The sequence below is a fragment of the Monodelphis domestica genome, chromosome 8 (assembly GCF_027887165.1).
Source record: "Monodelphis domestica isolate mMonDom1 chromosome 8, mMonDom1.pri, whole genome shotgun sequence".
Classification (NCBI taxonomy): Eukaryota; Metazoa; Chordata; class Mammalia; order Didelphimorphia; family Didelphidae; genus Monodelphis; species Monodelphis domestica.
The window spans coordinates 219,200,912-219,218,048 of NC_077234.1; the positions used below are offsets into that span (position 1 = coordinate 219,200,912).

The following is a 17,137-nucleotide window of genomic DNA, read 5'->3' on the forward strand; positions in this document are numbered from 1 at the left end:
TTGTCAGTTAAATATAAAATGTTAACCAGATTTTATTGAGTACAACAAAACTCATGGTTAGAAGTTTGTTTTGTTAAATCTTGCTATGCATAATGGTTTCAGTGAATTTGAGAATTGTCTAAATGTGGCTGATAGCCAGACTGACACAGAGAGGGAATATTTTATTCTATAAGGACAAAAAATTGCACTGGCTACTTTAAAAGTCGACCAGAAAAAGTTGTTATATTATTGAGAAGAACTTATTCTAGAAATTAAATTTGGGATTTTTTCCAATCAGATTTATTTTAATGCATGTGCTGTCAGGAATAGTAACAAGAAATCACATGACACAGAAGAAGTTTAAGTGATTAATCTGTTCACAGAATTTTATAATACTAGTATTAAGAATTTGGTATTTTGCAAGAGAGAATTTCTAAATGATGTTGTTTTTGATCAAGGTTATATGAATTGTTTTTGAATGTGCAAAATGCATAGGAAGGAATTTGTAATCTAGAGATGAACATGTATGTATTCAGATACCAAATGCTGGAAATTAGTGATGCTGAGTGAATACAGAATGTCTGCATTTGTATTATAAAGAGAATTAAGTTTTCCACCTAAATAGGTTAAGAGTATATGATATACAAACTGTATGTCCTTAACAAGACAAATTTAACCAGCCCTGAAATCAAGAGGGCTTGTCATGAAGATTGAATACAATTCCATATAGTGCCTTTCCTCTACTTACAATAATGGTAAAGAGGGGAAGCCAGGAGAAATAATGAAGTAATTCTAATAAGAGAAAATAATCAAATTAAAGTAGATAAAGCAGATCTATCCCTTCCTATGTTTTCTTTAGGAAACAGACCCAGCCCCCTCAAAGTCAGGAGGTCAAACAGTTTTTGCAGGCTGCAAAAAAGACTCTAATTAGCTGAAGGATAAGAATTAGGAAGGTCAGGAAACAAAAGGAACTTCAGGAATATCAAAGAGGTCCGGCTGGAATGCCAGGTAACATATAGCTAACTAGGGATGTGATTAAGTAACTGTGAAAGTAACCAACCCCTGAGGACAAACTTAAGGATCGCTGACCTCACATAACTATGTTTGTGATAAGGTTTGTTTGATTGTCAAATAAGAATCTGTATGTGAAAGGAAATAACTTTATATCTTATAACCTATCTATATAAGTTTATAATTGAATTTGGGGGTGTCCGGATTCGTTTTATGAAGTGCTCCACTGCAATAAGAGTAATGAATAGAGATACTAACTGATATTCTTAAATTCTAGTATGAATTAGATATAATTGTAATAATGTTGATGGAATTTAATCAGGAATATAGCAATATTTTGGGCTAAACGAAAACTAAACTGTAGGTTTTATTCTACTTTAGACAGGTTTTGAGGAGTGCATCTAAATGCTTTGTACTTCAGTTTGGTTACACACTGAAAGATTTCTAAAGGACTTAATCAAAGTTATTTGGGAGTTGTGGAGTTTAAACTAAAATCCACTGAGAGTAAATTATTATGAAAGAGGTTTGATAAATTCAATATTTTAAATTATAGTAAACTCACTTGTTAAAGAAGGATGGGACAGGGCTGTTAAGTAATAAATCTAAATTGAACTAAGCAGCCTTCAGATAAATTGTTCAGAAGCTATTAACCCCTTCCTTGCACACAGGAAGGAGAAAGAAGTTCCACACTAATACTTATGAACTGAAATAGGGATCTACCAAGGGGTAAAATATATAGATTACGGCCAACTGCAACAAGAAAGACTTATTTGTCCAAATGTGGTGGGATATGAACAAAGAGACACTGTTAATATGCCCTTGCTGTCATGTAGATCTAAAAGGGCATCATGTATTCATTGGAAAAATATGATTTGGGTGTATTGGCATAACGACACAAGGTGTATTGGAAAGAAATTGGATTCTTATAAATTTCATGATTGTTTTATAGGAGGATAGCTTGCCTTTGTGGGTGATGCCCCCAGAGCTAATTGGTTATATTCTGCTAATTTTTCACGGATTTTGACTGATTATGGAAAGATACCCCTTGCATTGGATAAAGTAAATATGTCTCAGTTTGTTAATGTTACTTATAATGGAAAAGTCCAACAACCAGTAACTAGAAGTGTTACATTAGACATTCAAGGTAAACACTCAGGGGGATGGTATCACTCACCAGCAGATAGAGCAATGGAAAATTGTCTCAACTAATCAGCTCTAGGAAAAGAAGATGTATTTCTTGCTTAGTTTTAGGTATTGTAGCTCTTATAGCTGCCATAACAGCTACAACTGTCAGTAGTGTTTCTCTAGCACAAAGTGTAGCTAATGTATGGACCTTGGAACATGATGCAGAATACTTACATGGGCTAGCTCAGAATGTAACCCAGGTTTTGCACTTACAGCAAGATATTAATACAAGGGTTTTTTATGCTTTGCAACAAATATCTAAAGATGTATTGTTATTAACCAATCAAGTAGAAATTTTAGCTATCAAGGGTAAATTAAGGTGTGATTATTGCTATTCAGCCTTTTGCCTCCTTCCTGTTAAAGCTAACATGTCTGATGCATTTGAAGAAATTAGAAATGATTTACAAGGTCTTTGGTTAAAAAGTAACATCTCAGAGGATATCCAACAACTGAACCATATCATTGATGAGATGGATAGCTCTTTAGCTGAGGACCTTCGTCCCGAACATATTGCTGATTCCTTATACAATTGGATTAAATCAGGCCAAAGTTGGTTATCTCCTTTAGCTCAAATGAGTATAACCATATTGACATTAATACTGTTCATAGTTATCTTAGTGATCCTTCTTCCCTGTCTGTTCCAACTCCTTTTGTCCAGTTTGGGCAAAATTGGCCGGACTTTGGCCCTCCACAGATTACTGTGGCAAAACAAAAAGGGGGAATTGTAGTCGAGGCAGAGCCTCCCCTCTCCTTTGTTTGTCTTTGCTTCAGACAAAGATGTGGATTAACCTTTACCCATCCTGGGACCAAGGATGGAACAGTAAACATGAAGGAAGCAGGATAACATTTATGAAAAGCAAATTGTGATAAGGTGGGCGCCTATCCCTTTGTTTGCCCCTCTCCCCCTTGTTTGGATTTGTATTAAACAAAGAATGTGGGTTAACCTTTGAACACCTGCCTATCCCTGGACCAAGATTAGGGTTCCTGGAATGTGAAGTCATAAACTCCTGTGGGCATTTCCTAGTGGTTTCTTTTTGCCTATGTAAGTTCTGTGGGAGACAAATAAAATTGTCACTATTTCTCTCTTTCATATAGTGTCTGTTCTTTCTTTTTTCGTTACCTGTTATACTTCATTTAAATTTATTGAATGTCTTTGATTCTCTTTCCCATTGATCTTTTCATGATTCTTTTGCATTTGAGTCAAACTTTCCATTCAATTCTGCTCTTTTCATCAGGAATGTTTGGAAGTTCTCTATTTTATTGAATAACCATTTTTTTCCTATGAAGGGTTACATTCAGTTTTTCTGAGTAAGTGATTCTTGGTTGAAGTCCAAGCTCCTTTGCTTTCTGGAATATCATATGCCAGGTCCTTTGATCCTTTAACTTAGGATTTGTTAAATATTGTGTTAATCTGCTGTTAACTCCATGATATTTGTATTATTTTATTTTGGTTGCCTACAATATTTTCTCCTTAACCTGGGAGTATTGAAATTTGGCTATAATTTTCTAACAGTTATCATTTTGACATCTCTTTCAGGAGGTGATTAGTGTATTCTTTTGATTTCTATTTTGTCCTTTAGTTCTAGTATAAAAAGAGCAGTTTTCCTGGATAATTTCTTGAAAGATGGTGTCTAAGCCTTTTTTTTAAATCATGGCTTTCAGGTAGTTGATTAATTCCTAAATTATCTCTCCTAGATTTATTTTACAGGTAAATTGTTTTTCCCATGATATATTTTACATTTTATTCTAGTTTTTCATTCTTTTGACTTTTTCTGATTGTTTTGACATGTGTCATGGAATCAATACTTTCCACTTATATGACAGTAATTTTTAATTCGTGGTTTTTGGCTAATTTTGCTTCTTAAGAAGTTTATCTTTATGGACTTTTGTGTCTCTTTTATCATCTGGTCTAATCTATTTTTAATATATTAATTTCTTCAATACGTTTGTGCCTACTTCACCAAACTATTGACTATATTTCATGATTTTTCTATATCATTTTCATTTATTTTCTCAATTTTTCTTCTACCTCTCTTACTTGAATTTTAAAATCTTTTTTGAGCTCTTACATTAGTTCTTTTTTGGATTGAGGACAAGTCATATTTTTCTTGGAGATATCAGATAAAGCAGTATTGCCTTTGGTTCCCTTTCTGAATTTGAGTCTACCCTGACAACAATAAAAAAAAAAACCTTTCTATGCTTAGTTTCTTTTTTGTTGTTGTTTGCTCATTTTCATGTCTTTTAATTAAAAAATGCATTAAATTTGGGCTCTGGTTTTTTTTTTTTGAGGAGGGAGAACTGTTCCAAACTTCAGGTTCTTTGTGCCATTGCCTTCCAAGTGGCACTATGTGTCTATCTACTTTCAATTCTCCCTAGTGCTATGATATAATTAGTGGTGTATTTAATATTTCCTGGCCTTTGCTTTGGTCTATGAGTAACACCGAGCACTCTCTTACCCACTGGAACTGTGACTAGGGTCTCTTGCTCCACTGTGGCTGCAAGGACTGGTGTATGCTAATTCTTTGCCTCACCCTGAGATTTAGTGCTAGAACTATGACTGGTTCTGTTTATGGGCAGTGTGACAAGAGACTTGCACCAAGAGCCAATAATATGTCATCTCTTTTTGAGCAATTGTTCAATAACCCTAATCATCTGTGGCTGAGAGTTTTCAAAGTCTTGGCTGATGCTTCAAATTTGTCCAATGCCTATTGTTTCTGTGAGGTCTGCCCTGAAATGCTATGCTCCACCTTCTCCTACACCATGGTATACTAGAACCTTATTGGCCTTCTAATATGTTTTGTGTTGAAAAATTACTTTAATTTATCTTTTTGTGAGTTATGTTTCACCAAAATTTGTTTTCAGGTATTATATCATTATTTTTTGGAGTGTTATTTGATAGAAAACAAATGGATCCCTGTACCTTCTGTGCCATATTGGTTCTGCCTGGTTCTAAATTTTTATTGATTATGTGACCAAGGGCAAAGAATTACCCTGTGAAATTCAATTCCTTAACTTTTATAAAGGATTCAATAGTACTTACTTAGTATTCTTGTTTTTTTTTTCTTTCCTATGCTACTTTTAGTTACGTACTAGAATGATTCACTCTCAGTGGAAGAAATATATGGATCAAATGAGATAATACAAAATAAAGGACTTTATAAAAGCACCCATTATAAATTACTATGTTGGAGAGGAAGCCTTATATAATTTATAATAGTGATGATGATGTGATAGTTATATATCTTTCCAAGTATTCAAAATTATGAATGCTTCTATTTGATCCTTTAATGGCCTTATGAAGTAGGTATAATGGGAATTATTATCCACATTTTAAAGATGTTGATTTCCAATCTCAAATGGGTAAAGAAAATTAATGTGTACTCGGGAATTGTGGATTCAAATCTTGGCTTTGATACTCAGCTGTATGACCATTTCTCAAAAGTAAAATGGGCATCAAAATCCTTGAACAAATAAGCTAAGTTGTTGAGAAGTACATACTTTCTCCACTCAAAGGGAAAAAAAAATGTGAGTCATTAACATATGGAAAACTTTATTACCAACATGGCTTATTTAAATACCTTTAACACTTATTCAAATAAAAGCAAGTGAAGACAAAGAAGTATCTTAGGTATTAAAATTTGATTTTCTTTCACTCACGATTACTAATATTTGACTTTGAGAAAATCATAAGATGGAGATCCATGGCACCAAAGAAGGTGACAGATGGAAAATGATAGTCTTTGATGGAATGTTGGGGAAGGCTGCTGAAAACAACAGTAGAAAATTGTAGAGATATATCATTTCAGATACTGAATGACAGTGAAGAGTGGGTACTAGGTTACTGAAGGCACTGCAGATGTAACAAATCATTTCTTCCAAAACCAAGAACTGTCAGAGAAGGAATATCAAGTCCTAGGGAGAATGCCTTGAAGTAAATAGGAGTATGCATTACATAAAGCTGTATTTTGATGAGTGAATACCTTACACACTAAAGACTTTTTAATGTACTTCATAATATATATATATATTACATATTATATATCACATTATGTTATTTATTCAATTAGATATTTTGTCATATTATGTAACATAACTTTCTAAATATTGTAAACCATCTAATATACTTTGTACACATTTAATAAATATTAAGTACTATAAAATTTTAAAATGTCATCTATATGTAATGCATGCTAATTATCTTAAGACAAGGGTTAATATATGTCAATAATATTAATCTATATAATTTATTATTAGCCTTAATTAATAGGAAATATATCTACATTAGAAGTTGACTGGGCATCAAATGAATTCTTGAAAGAACTTAACATAATTTTTCCCCTAGTGATATAAAGAATTCGGAACAAATTTGTAGCAAAAATTTTTTTGGTTACTTATTCTGCAAATTATTATAGAGACATATTACTTCCTAAATGAATCCTAGAAATATTATATTTTCTTAATCTGAACTGAGACAAATATTGTTAAATTAAATCAAAATTTCAAACCTCAAATTCAGAGTGCTATCATTTAATACTATATATATATATTTATATTTTTCTACATTTCATAATGTTGTGTAAATTTAATCATATTGTAATACATTAAAATTTATTTTGAATATTAGTTAACATGCAAACCACATCACAGGAAGTTTGGTGTAATGAAAGCAAAGCCATATTTGAAATAAGGGAAATCTAGGTTAAATTCCTACTTTTCATAATACTGACTGCATGATCCCAAGCAAGTAACATATTTTAAACCTCTAGGCATATCTCTGACATTAAAAATTATAGAGAAAGCCATGACCTGCAGTGCAGTGGTAGAGGGCCAGTGAAATCAGAGATCCAGTGCATATTCTTATACTTAGCAATAAGAACCACAACTGATATAGGATCAGGAATGGAGCAAGGGAGACCTGAGTTCAAATCTAGCATCAGACACTTATTAACTGTGTAAACCTGGGCAAATCATTTCATTTTTCTTTGCCTTAGAATCCTCATCTATAAAGTTGGGTTCCTATTAGTTCTTACCTCACAGGGTTTTTGTGAGTATCTAAAGAGATAAAAAAAATGTAAAATGTTTATCATAGTGCCTGGCACACAGTAAGTGTTCTACAGATTTAAGCTATTAGTAGTTAAAGTTTTAGTATATTTATTTCATTATAAGGAATAATTTTCAAATCCAAAAAAGCAAACCACAGAGTTGCCTGAAATTGTTATTAGGAAGTCATTGTAAAACTGGAGATAAAAAATCCAGGTTGGGGACAGCTGGGTGGCTCAGTGGATTGAAAGCTAGGCAGGTCCTAGGTTCAAATCTGGCCTCAGACACTTCCCAGCTGTGTGACCCTGGGCATGTCACTTGACCCCCATTGCCTAGCCCTTACCACTCTTCTGCCTTGGAGCCAATACTCCAAGACAGAAGGTAAGGTTTTTTAAAAAAAATCCAGGTTTAAGAATTATTTCAGAATGGCTATAAATAAAAAAACTTTAAATAATGTGCTAGCTAACTAAAACCAGCAAAACATTATTAGTTACTAGTTATGCAACATGCCCATATTCCAATGGCATCCTCTAAAAATAAAGAAATATGACCATAGAAAAATAATGTCCCATGGTATATTATAAAGCATATTTAAATTGGACATAAAAGCACTAATTTTATAATAAAGTATCAGTATTATTCAATCTGAGTGTAAAATAATACAAATTACCTTGATGTTTAGCACAACTCAAACCAAAATTTAAAAAAGTGAACTCTATTGAAGAAAATACACTGGAATGGAAAGGTTGTTAGCTTCTGTCATCATATAATATGCCAAAGCTTTGGGCTAATGGCACTCTATTTCTTGACACTTTGTGAAAGCAAATGGCTTTCAAATATGAAAGATAAACTGGAGGAGACTCAGAAAATCAGGAATGAAATACAGAAACATAGATTCCAAATGCTGTAGTGAGTAAGTTTAGGTGGGATTAGAGTTTCCCCAGAGAAATATATTTCTGCCAAGCTAGAGAGGGGACAAATACAATATAAGAAAAACATCAGTGGGAAAGACTACTAATTCACCAGAAATAATATCCTAAGAGAGAAACAGCAATAAAACCAATGTTCTCAGATGTTTCAGAAAATATTATATAGTATTTCCATATACACATACATAACATTTTAATATAAAGAGAATCATTCTACCTGATAGTCATCTTTAAGATTTAATAGTGATTTATGACTTCAATATGACTGTGAAACAATAATCTTGTTGTTGAGTCATTTTTCAGTTATGCGTGTCTGACTCTTTGTGATCATGTTTAGAGTTTTCTTAGCAGAGATACTAGAATGGCTCACAATTTCCTTCTCTAATTCATTTTACAGATAACAAATGTGAGGGAAACAAGGTTAGAGTGACTTTGCCAGGGTCACACAGCTAGCAAGTTTCTGGCTATATCTGAACTCATGAAGTCAGATGAAGACACATGAAGATGAAACTTCTGACTTCAAGCTCAGTGTTCCATCCGGTGCTCTACCTAGTCATACCCAGAATGATATATTTTGCTTAAACAACAAAAATTAACAAAATAAAGGTGATACAAAACAATGCATATGTATATATTTATATATACATATGTATATAAATATATACTATATAGAGATATCACTTGAGGAAATATTTTAATTGAAGAGAAGAGATATAATAAAAATAATGGAGTAACAATCAATTGAGGGGAAAGAAATGAGTATTTTGGTGGGATTATAGATTATTGAAGCAAAAATATAAAAGATGATAAGTTCAGAATATGGATCAAAAGCTTGTTTGTCATGTCTAATGGAACAATAGTATTCTAGTACAGTCATATAGAACAACTTGTTTATCATTTGGGTAGGATACATGAATTTCTTTTTGACAAAAGCAGAGAATCTAAAAATTATTAGCAATGATAATTTTCTCTTTTAAGGTCATATTTTTAAAGATTTATTCTAAACTTCTATAGGAAAATGCTGGCCAAAGGTAGTAGAAGCTTTCAAAAAGTAAAACATAACCTCATAAACATATGCTATCCAACTGAAAAGGAAAATGAGATCCTTTCTAAAGAGAAATATGTAAAGGCACAGAGACCATACCGATCAACTTAGATTAAAACATGTGGAAAATATGGCATCTGAAATAAGTCATACAGATAATAAATAAATCGAATTAATAATTACTGCTAAGTAATAAAACAACTCTTAGATATCTCACAACTATCAGAATGGTTATATTGATAAAGGACAAAATGACAAATATTGGAGTTATGTGGGAAATGATACTATGAACTAATTCAACCATTTTGAAGAACAATTTGGAATTATACTCAAAGATTTATAAAACTGGATATACCTTTTTACCCAGCAAAACCATTATTAGCCTTATTTACTAAAGTGATTTAAAAACAAGGAAATGAAATAATGTATTTTAAAACATTTATAGCAGCTTTATTTGTGTTTTGGCAAAAACTGAGAAAGAGAAGGGATGCTCAACAATTGAGAAATGGATGAACAAGTTGTGATATATGACTATATTGCAATACTATTTTTCCATAAGAAATGACAAAAAAGATCACAAAAACTTTGCAAAGACATGAAGTGAAGCAAAGTGAAGTGAGCAGAACCAGAAGAATGTTACACAGTAGCAACAATATATGATGAGCAATGGTGAATAACTTATTATTAATGAGGATTTAGGAAAATTCCAAGGGACTCATGAAGAAAAATATCCACTGCTATAGAGGAAGCAGATGGAGTCTAAATGCAGATTGAAGCATGCCATTCTTCACTTTATTTCCTCCTTGAATTTTTCTCTAATTTAAGTAATATGTCTTGTTTCACAACATGATAAATATGGAAAAATATATGATATGAGAATATATGTGCAACCAATATACTATCTGCCTTCTTGGGGAGCAAGAGGTGTGGAAGAAAGGAAAAAAAAAACATGAAATCTGGAAAAAAAGTATAATGAATTCATATTAAATAATGTAAGAATAATGACAAGATGATAAAAGATAAGGAGATTTAGATACCCCCAATTAATATCAAGAACAACAAAAAGACATTCTTAGGAATATTGAGAATAAAAATATGTCAAATAAGTGTACATGTAAAATGTCAAAAGTTAATAAATGGAAGAAGTTATGTCAAGTGCTATGTAAATTTAAAAGTACTATGTAAATCCTAACTGTAGCTGTTGTTTCTTGAAGTGACCATGCAGATGAATAGAAGAAGGTAATAAAGAAATAGGAATTATTTTATTTTTCCTTCTATTTTCTCTATGAAAGACTGATGTTCAGAAAACAAAATGGCTAACAGGAAGTTGAAGCCCAAAATAAATGAGATTATAAGAAAACACAAGGTGTTCCTCAATGAATTAAAGTTAGTGTATCTTGAGAATCTTGACTATAATAAACTTGGAAAACAGGCAAATATAACTGTATAGAAGCTTTCCACAATCTTTTCAAAATGTGGGAAAGAGACTGCTGCTATAGAGTTAGAGAAAGAAATATATTTGGAAAAAAAATTTTTGGGATGCCACTCTGGAGTGATCTTGCCACATACAAGGAAGCTACATTGGGGATAGGGGAGAGACGAAGAAAGATGTGGCAACAAAATTTCATGTTTTGTCTTCATGCACAAAATGATTGGTATACTTCTTCCTCTCATGCCCTCTTTTTTTCCTTCCTGGAAGCAAGTGAAACTAGAAATAAAATACCTTGTATTTTGGGAGAGAGCAGCTGGGTGTGGAATACCTTGTCTCCCATCTGGCTACCATGTACTTTGGAATGTTTGCTGTCTCTGTTATGTGTTTCCTAGGCTTAAGCAACAACAGGAATGTGATAACTGAGACAGAAGTGCACAGTAAAATAGGAATGATTAGAGAAGTCCAATTTCCAAAAAGAGACAGTAGCAGAAATAGTTGAATTTGGTGAAGTTCCAAAGGAGAAGTCAAGCAACTTACTAGACCCAGTCTAGCAACAGATTAACCAGTTATCTGAGTCATAGTGTTCTGTAAGAAGCTTAACCAGATAATTATCTGTTTCCAAGCCATGAACATTAAACTGCCCTTTGAGAGAATTCTTAAGAAGAGAAAATACAAAAGTCAAGAGCAAGACAGTATCCCTTTGTCCTTTTTGTGTGGGCACCTAAAAGAAAAGTGTAGATCTAATAAAATTTACTATTATTGTCTTTGCTACACTTTTTCTATGAGCAATTTGCTGTAAAAGAGAATTTATGTCACATCTTAGCAGCAAGGGGACTCAGTGGACAGAGCACTGAAGAAGACATGAATTTGAATTAGGCTCTAATATATACTAGCTGTTTGACTCTGGAAAAGAAATGTAATTGCCTACCTGTTTTTTTCAATTATAAAATGGAGAACGAAATAGCATCTACATCATAGGATCAAATTAGATAATATCTGTAAAGCATTTAACATGGTGCTGGCACTTAAAAAAGACAATAAATGTATGTTCTTTTCACCCTTCCCCTTGAATGAGATTAGGAATCAAAACAGATTGTGAGGAGATGATGGCATTAGAAACCCCAACCTATCATGGTTAGCACTACCATACTGAGGAAAGCAATATCCATTGCCATCTTGGAAATGTAATTGTTCAGTGTGAGTTGAGATAGAAAATACAGAGAGGGTACATACTACCCATAACATACTTGTATTCTTACAAGTCATTTGCTATTCTGTTATATTTGTGTTGAGGAGGGAGAAAAGTAAAATCTAGATGATAGCATGAGTAAAATTTTTTTTTTCAGAACTGGTTTTATTAACCATTTAGTAGATCTATCTTTTTGCAGAATAGAATTCAAAGACCTCAGAGGCTATACTCAAATCCATGTCTGAAAAGGAATCTTCAGAATAATAGACCTAACGAAATCTCACTTTGACTCTGCTTTATCAACTTTTTTTGGATTGTTTTTAAAACATTATTTTATTTGGTCATTTTCAAACATTATTAATTGGAAACATCATTTTCTTTTCCTTCCTCCCCCCAAACCCTCCCCTAGCCAACGCGCAATTCATCTGGGTATCACATGTGTCCTTGCTCTGAACCCATTTTCTGGTTGTTGGTATTTGCATTAGGGTGATCATTTAGCATCTCTCCTCAATCATATCCCCTCAACCTCTGTAGTCAAGCAGTTGCTTTTCCTTGGTGTTTTTACTCCCTCAGTTTGTCCTCTGCTTGAGGATAGTCTTTTTTTTTAATCATAGGTCCTTGCAGATTGTTCAGGGACATTGTAAAGCCATTAATGGAGAAGTCCATTATGTACTCTTGTACCACAATGTGTCAGTCTCTGTGTACAATGTTCTCCTGCTTCTGCACCTCTCACTCTGCATCACTTCCTGGAGGTTGTTCCAGTCTCCATGGAATTCCTCCACTTTATTATTCCTTTTAGCACAATAGTATTCCATCACCAACATATACCACAATTTGTTCAGCCATTCCCCAATTGAAGGGCATCCCCTCATTTTCCAATTTTTGGCTACCACAAAGAGCGCCACTATGAATATTCTTGTACAAGTCTTTTTCCTTATTATCTCTTTGGGGTAAAACCCAGCAGTGCTATGGCTGGATCAAAGTGCAGACAGACTTTTAGTGCCCTTTGGGCATAGTTGCAAATTGCCCTCCAGAATGGTTGGATCAATTCACAACTCCACCAGCAATGCATTAATGTCCCTACTTTGCCACATCCCCTCCAGCATTCAGTACTTTCCTTTGCTGTCATGTTAGCCAATCTTCTAGGTGTGACGTGATACCTCAGAGTTGTTTTGATTTGCATCTCTCTGATTATAAGAGATTTAGAACACTTTTTCGTGTGCTTATTAATAGTTTTGATTTCTTTAATTGAAAATTGCCTATTCATGTCAATTGCCCATTTTTCAATTGGAGAATGGCTTGATTTTTTGTACAACTGGTTTAGCTCTTTATAAATTTGAGTAATTAGTCCTTTGTCAGAGGCTTTTGTTATGAAGATTGTTTCCCAATTTGTTGCTTTCCTTCTAATTTTAGTTATATTGGTTTTGTTTGTACAAAACCTTTTTGATTTGATGTATTCTAAATTATTTATTTTGCATTTTGTGACTCTTTCTAAGTCTTGCTTGGTTTTAAAATCTATCCCTTCCCAAAGGACTGATATGTATACTATTCTGTGTTCACCTAATTTACTTATAGTTTCCTTCTTTATATTCAAGTCATACACCCATTTTGAGTTTATCTTGGTGTAGGGTGTGAGGTGTTGATTCAAACCTAATCTCTCCCATGATGTCTTCCAATTTTCCGAGCAGTTTTTTTTTTATGAAATACAGGATTATTATCCCAAAAGCTAGGGTCTTTGGGTTTGTCATAGACTGTCTTGCTGAGGTAATTTACCCCAAGTCTATTCCACTGATCCTCCTTTTCTGTCTCTTAGCCAGTACCAAATTGTTTTGATGACCACTGCTTTGTAATATAGTTTGAGATCTGGGACTGCAAGGCCACCTTCCTTTGTATTTTTTTTTCAATATTTCCCTAGATAACCTTGATCCTTTATTTTTCCAAATGAACTTTATTATGGTTTTCTCTAATTCAGTAAAATTTTTTTGGTAGTTCAATGGGTATGGCACTAAATATATAGACAAGTTTGGGTAGGATGGTCATTTTTATTATGTTAGCTCGTCCCACCCATGAGCAGTCAATGTTTTTCCAATTGTTTAGATCTAGTTTTAGTTGTGTGGAGAGTGTTTTGTAGTTGTGTTCATATAGTTCATGTGTTTGTCTTGGCAGATAGATTCCTAAGTATTTTATATTGTCTCGGGTGACTTTAAATGGAATGTCTCTTTCTAATTCTTGCTGCTGAAGTAGGTTGGAGATATATAGAAATGCTGATTACTTATGTGGGTTTATTTTGTATCCTGCAACTTTGCTAAAGTTGTTGATTATTTCGATTAGCTTTTCAGTTGATTCCCTAGGATACTTTAAGTAAATCATCATATCATCTGCAAAGAGTGACAGTTTGTTCTCCTCTTTGCCAATTTTAATACCTTCAATTTCTTTTTCTTCTCTAATTGCTACTGGTAGTGTTTCTAGTACAATATTAAATAATAAAGGTGATAATGGGCATCTTTGTTTGACTCCTGATCTTATTGGGAAGGCTTCGAGTATTTCCCCATTGCAGACGATGTTTGCTGATGGTTTTAGGTATATACTGTTCATTATTTTTAGGAAAGAAGCTTCTATTCCTATACTTTCTATACTTTCTAGTGTTTTCAATAGGAATGGGTGTTGTATTTTGTCAAAAGCTTTTTCTGCATCTATTGAGATAATCATGTGATTTTTGTCAGTTTGCTTGTTTATATGGTCAATTATGTGGATGGTTTTCCTAATATTGAACCATCCTTGCATTCCTGGTATGAATCCTACCTGATTGTAGGGGATAACCCTTGTGATGACTTGCTGGAGTCTTTTTGCTAGTATCCTATTTAAGATTTTTGCATCTATATGCATTAGGGAGATGGGCCTATAGTTTTCTTTCTCTGTTTTTAACCTGCATGGCTTTGGGATCAGTACCATGTTTGTGTCATAAAAAGAATTTGGTAGAACCCCTTCTTGGCTTATTCTGTCAAATGCTTTGTATAGTATTGGTGTTAGCTGTTCTTTGAATGTTTGATAGAATTCATTTGTGAATCCATCTGGACCTGGAGATTTTTTCTTAGGGAGTTATTTGATGACTTGTTCAATTTCATTTTCTGATATGAGGATTTAGGTAATTTATTTCTTCTTCTTTTAGTCTAGGCAATTTATATTTTTGTAAGTATTCATCCATATCACTTATATTGCCATAATTTTTGCCATATAATTGGGAATAGTAGTTTTTAATGATTGCCTTGATTTCCTCTTCATTAGAGGTGAGGTCTCCTTTTTTATCTTGGAAACTATCAATTTGGTTTTTTCCTTTCCTTTTTTTAATTAGCCTGAATACTACTTTGTCTATTTTATTTGTTTTTTCAAAGTACCAGCTTCTAGTCTTATTTATTAAATCAATAGTTCTTTGACTTTCAATTTTATTAATTTTTCCTTTGATTTTTAGGATTTCTAATTTAGCCTGAGGATTTTTAATTTGTTTACTTAGTCATTTTTTAATTTGCATGCCCAGTTCTCTGACCTCTTCCCTTCTTAATTTGTTTATATATGAATTCAAGGATAGAAATTTCCCCTGAGTACTGCTTTGGCTGCATCCATAGGTTTTGAAAGGATGTCTCACCATTGTCATTTTCTTCAATGACTTAAATGAAGTTATTAATTGTTTCTACATTCTTTAATTAGCTGGTTTTGGAGAATCATATTGTTTAATTTCCAATTAAAATTTTAATTTATCTATTCATGTAACCTTACTAATTATTATTTTTATTGCAATGTGGTCTGAGAAGGTGGCATTTATTATTTCTGCCCTTTTGCACTTGTTTGCAATGATTTTGTGTCCTAATACATGGTCAATTTTTGTGAATGTACCATGTGTTGCTGAAAAGAAGGTGTATTCCTTTTTGTCCCTATTTATTTTTCTCTATATGTCTACTAACTCCAATTTTTTAAAGATTTCATTTGCTTCTCTCACCTCTTTCTTATTTATTTATTTATTTTTTTATTTAAACATTATTTTATTTGGTAGTTTTCATACATTATCCACTGGAAACAAAGATCATTTTCTTTTCCTCCCCTTCCCCCTCCCCTCCGCCTTTCCCTCTCCCATAGCTGATGCATGATTCCACTGGTTATCACATGTGTTCTTGACTCGAACCCATTTCCCTGTTGTTGGAATTTGCATTATAGTGTTCATTTAGAGTCTCTCCTCAGTCTTATCTCCTCCAACCCTGTAGTCAAGCAGTGGCTTTTCATTGGTGTTTTTACTCCCACAGTTTATCCTCTGCTTGTGGGTAGTATTTTTTTTAGATCCCTGCAGATTGTTCAGGGAAATTGCATTGATACTAATGGAGAAGTCCATCACCTTTGATTGTACCACAATGTATCAGTCTCTGTGTATAATGTTTTACTGGTTCTGCTCCTTTCGCTCTGCATCACTTCCTGGAGGTTGTTCCAGTCTCCATGGAATTCCTCCACTTTATTATTCCTTTTAGCACAATAGTATTCCATCACCAACATATACCACAATTTGTTCAGCCATTCTCCAATTGAAGGGCATCCCCTCGTTTTCCAATTTTTGGCCACCACAAAGAGCGCAGCTATGAATATTCTTGTACAAGTCTTTTTGTCCATTATCTCTTTGGGGTAAAAGCCCAGCAGTGCTATGGCTGGATCAAAGGGTAGACATTCTTTTATCGCCCTTTGGGCATAGTTCCAAATTGCCCTCTAGAATGGTTGGATCAATTCACAACTCTACCAGCAATGAATTAATGTCCCCACTTTGCCACGTCCGCTATAGCATTCATTACTTCCAATAGCTGTCATGTTAGCCAATCTGCTAGGTGTGAGGTGATACCTGAGTTGCTTTAGTTTGCAACTCTCTGACTATAAGAGATGTAGAGCACTTTTTCATGTGCTTATTAATAGTTTTGATTTCTTTGGCTGAGAACTGCCTGTTCATGTCAATTGCCCATTTTTCAATTGGAGAATGGCTTGATTTTTTGTACAATTGATTTAGTTCTTTATAAATTTGAGTAATTAAAACTTTGTCAGAGGTTTTTATGAAGATTGTTTCCCAATTTGTTGCTACCCTTCTGATTTTTGTTACATTGGTTTTGTTTGTACAAAAACTTTTTAATTTGATATAATCCAGATCATTTATTTTGCATTTTGTAACTCTTTCTAATTCTTGCTTGGTTTTGAAGTATTTCCCTTCCCAAAGGTGTGACATGTATACTATTCTGTGTTCGCCTAATTTTCTTATAGTTTCCTTCTTTATGTTCAAGTCATTCACCCATTTTGAATTT

At 33.3% G+C, this 17,137-nt stretch overlaps 1 pseudogene; it reads left to right on the plus strand.

The window, feature by feature from the left end:
* The window catches only part of LOC130455975 (peroxiredoxin-2-like), a 109,505-nt pseudogene that overhangs the window by 972 nt on the left and 91,396 nt on the right, over window positions 1-17,137 (plus strand).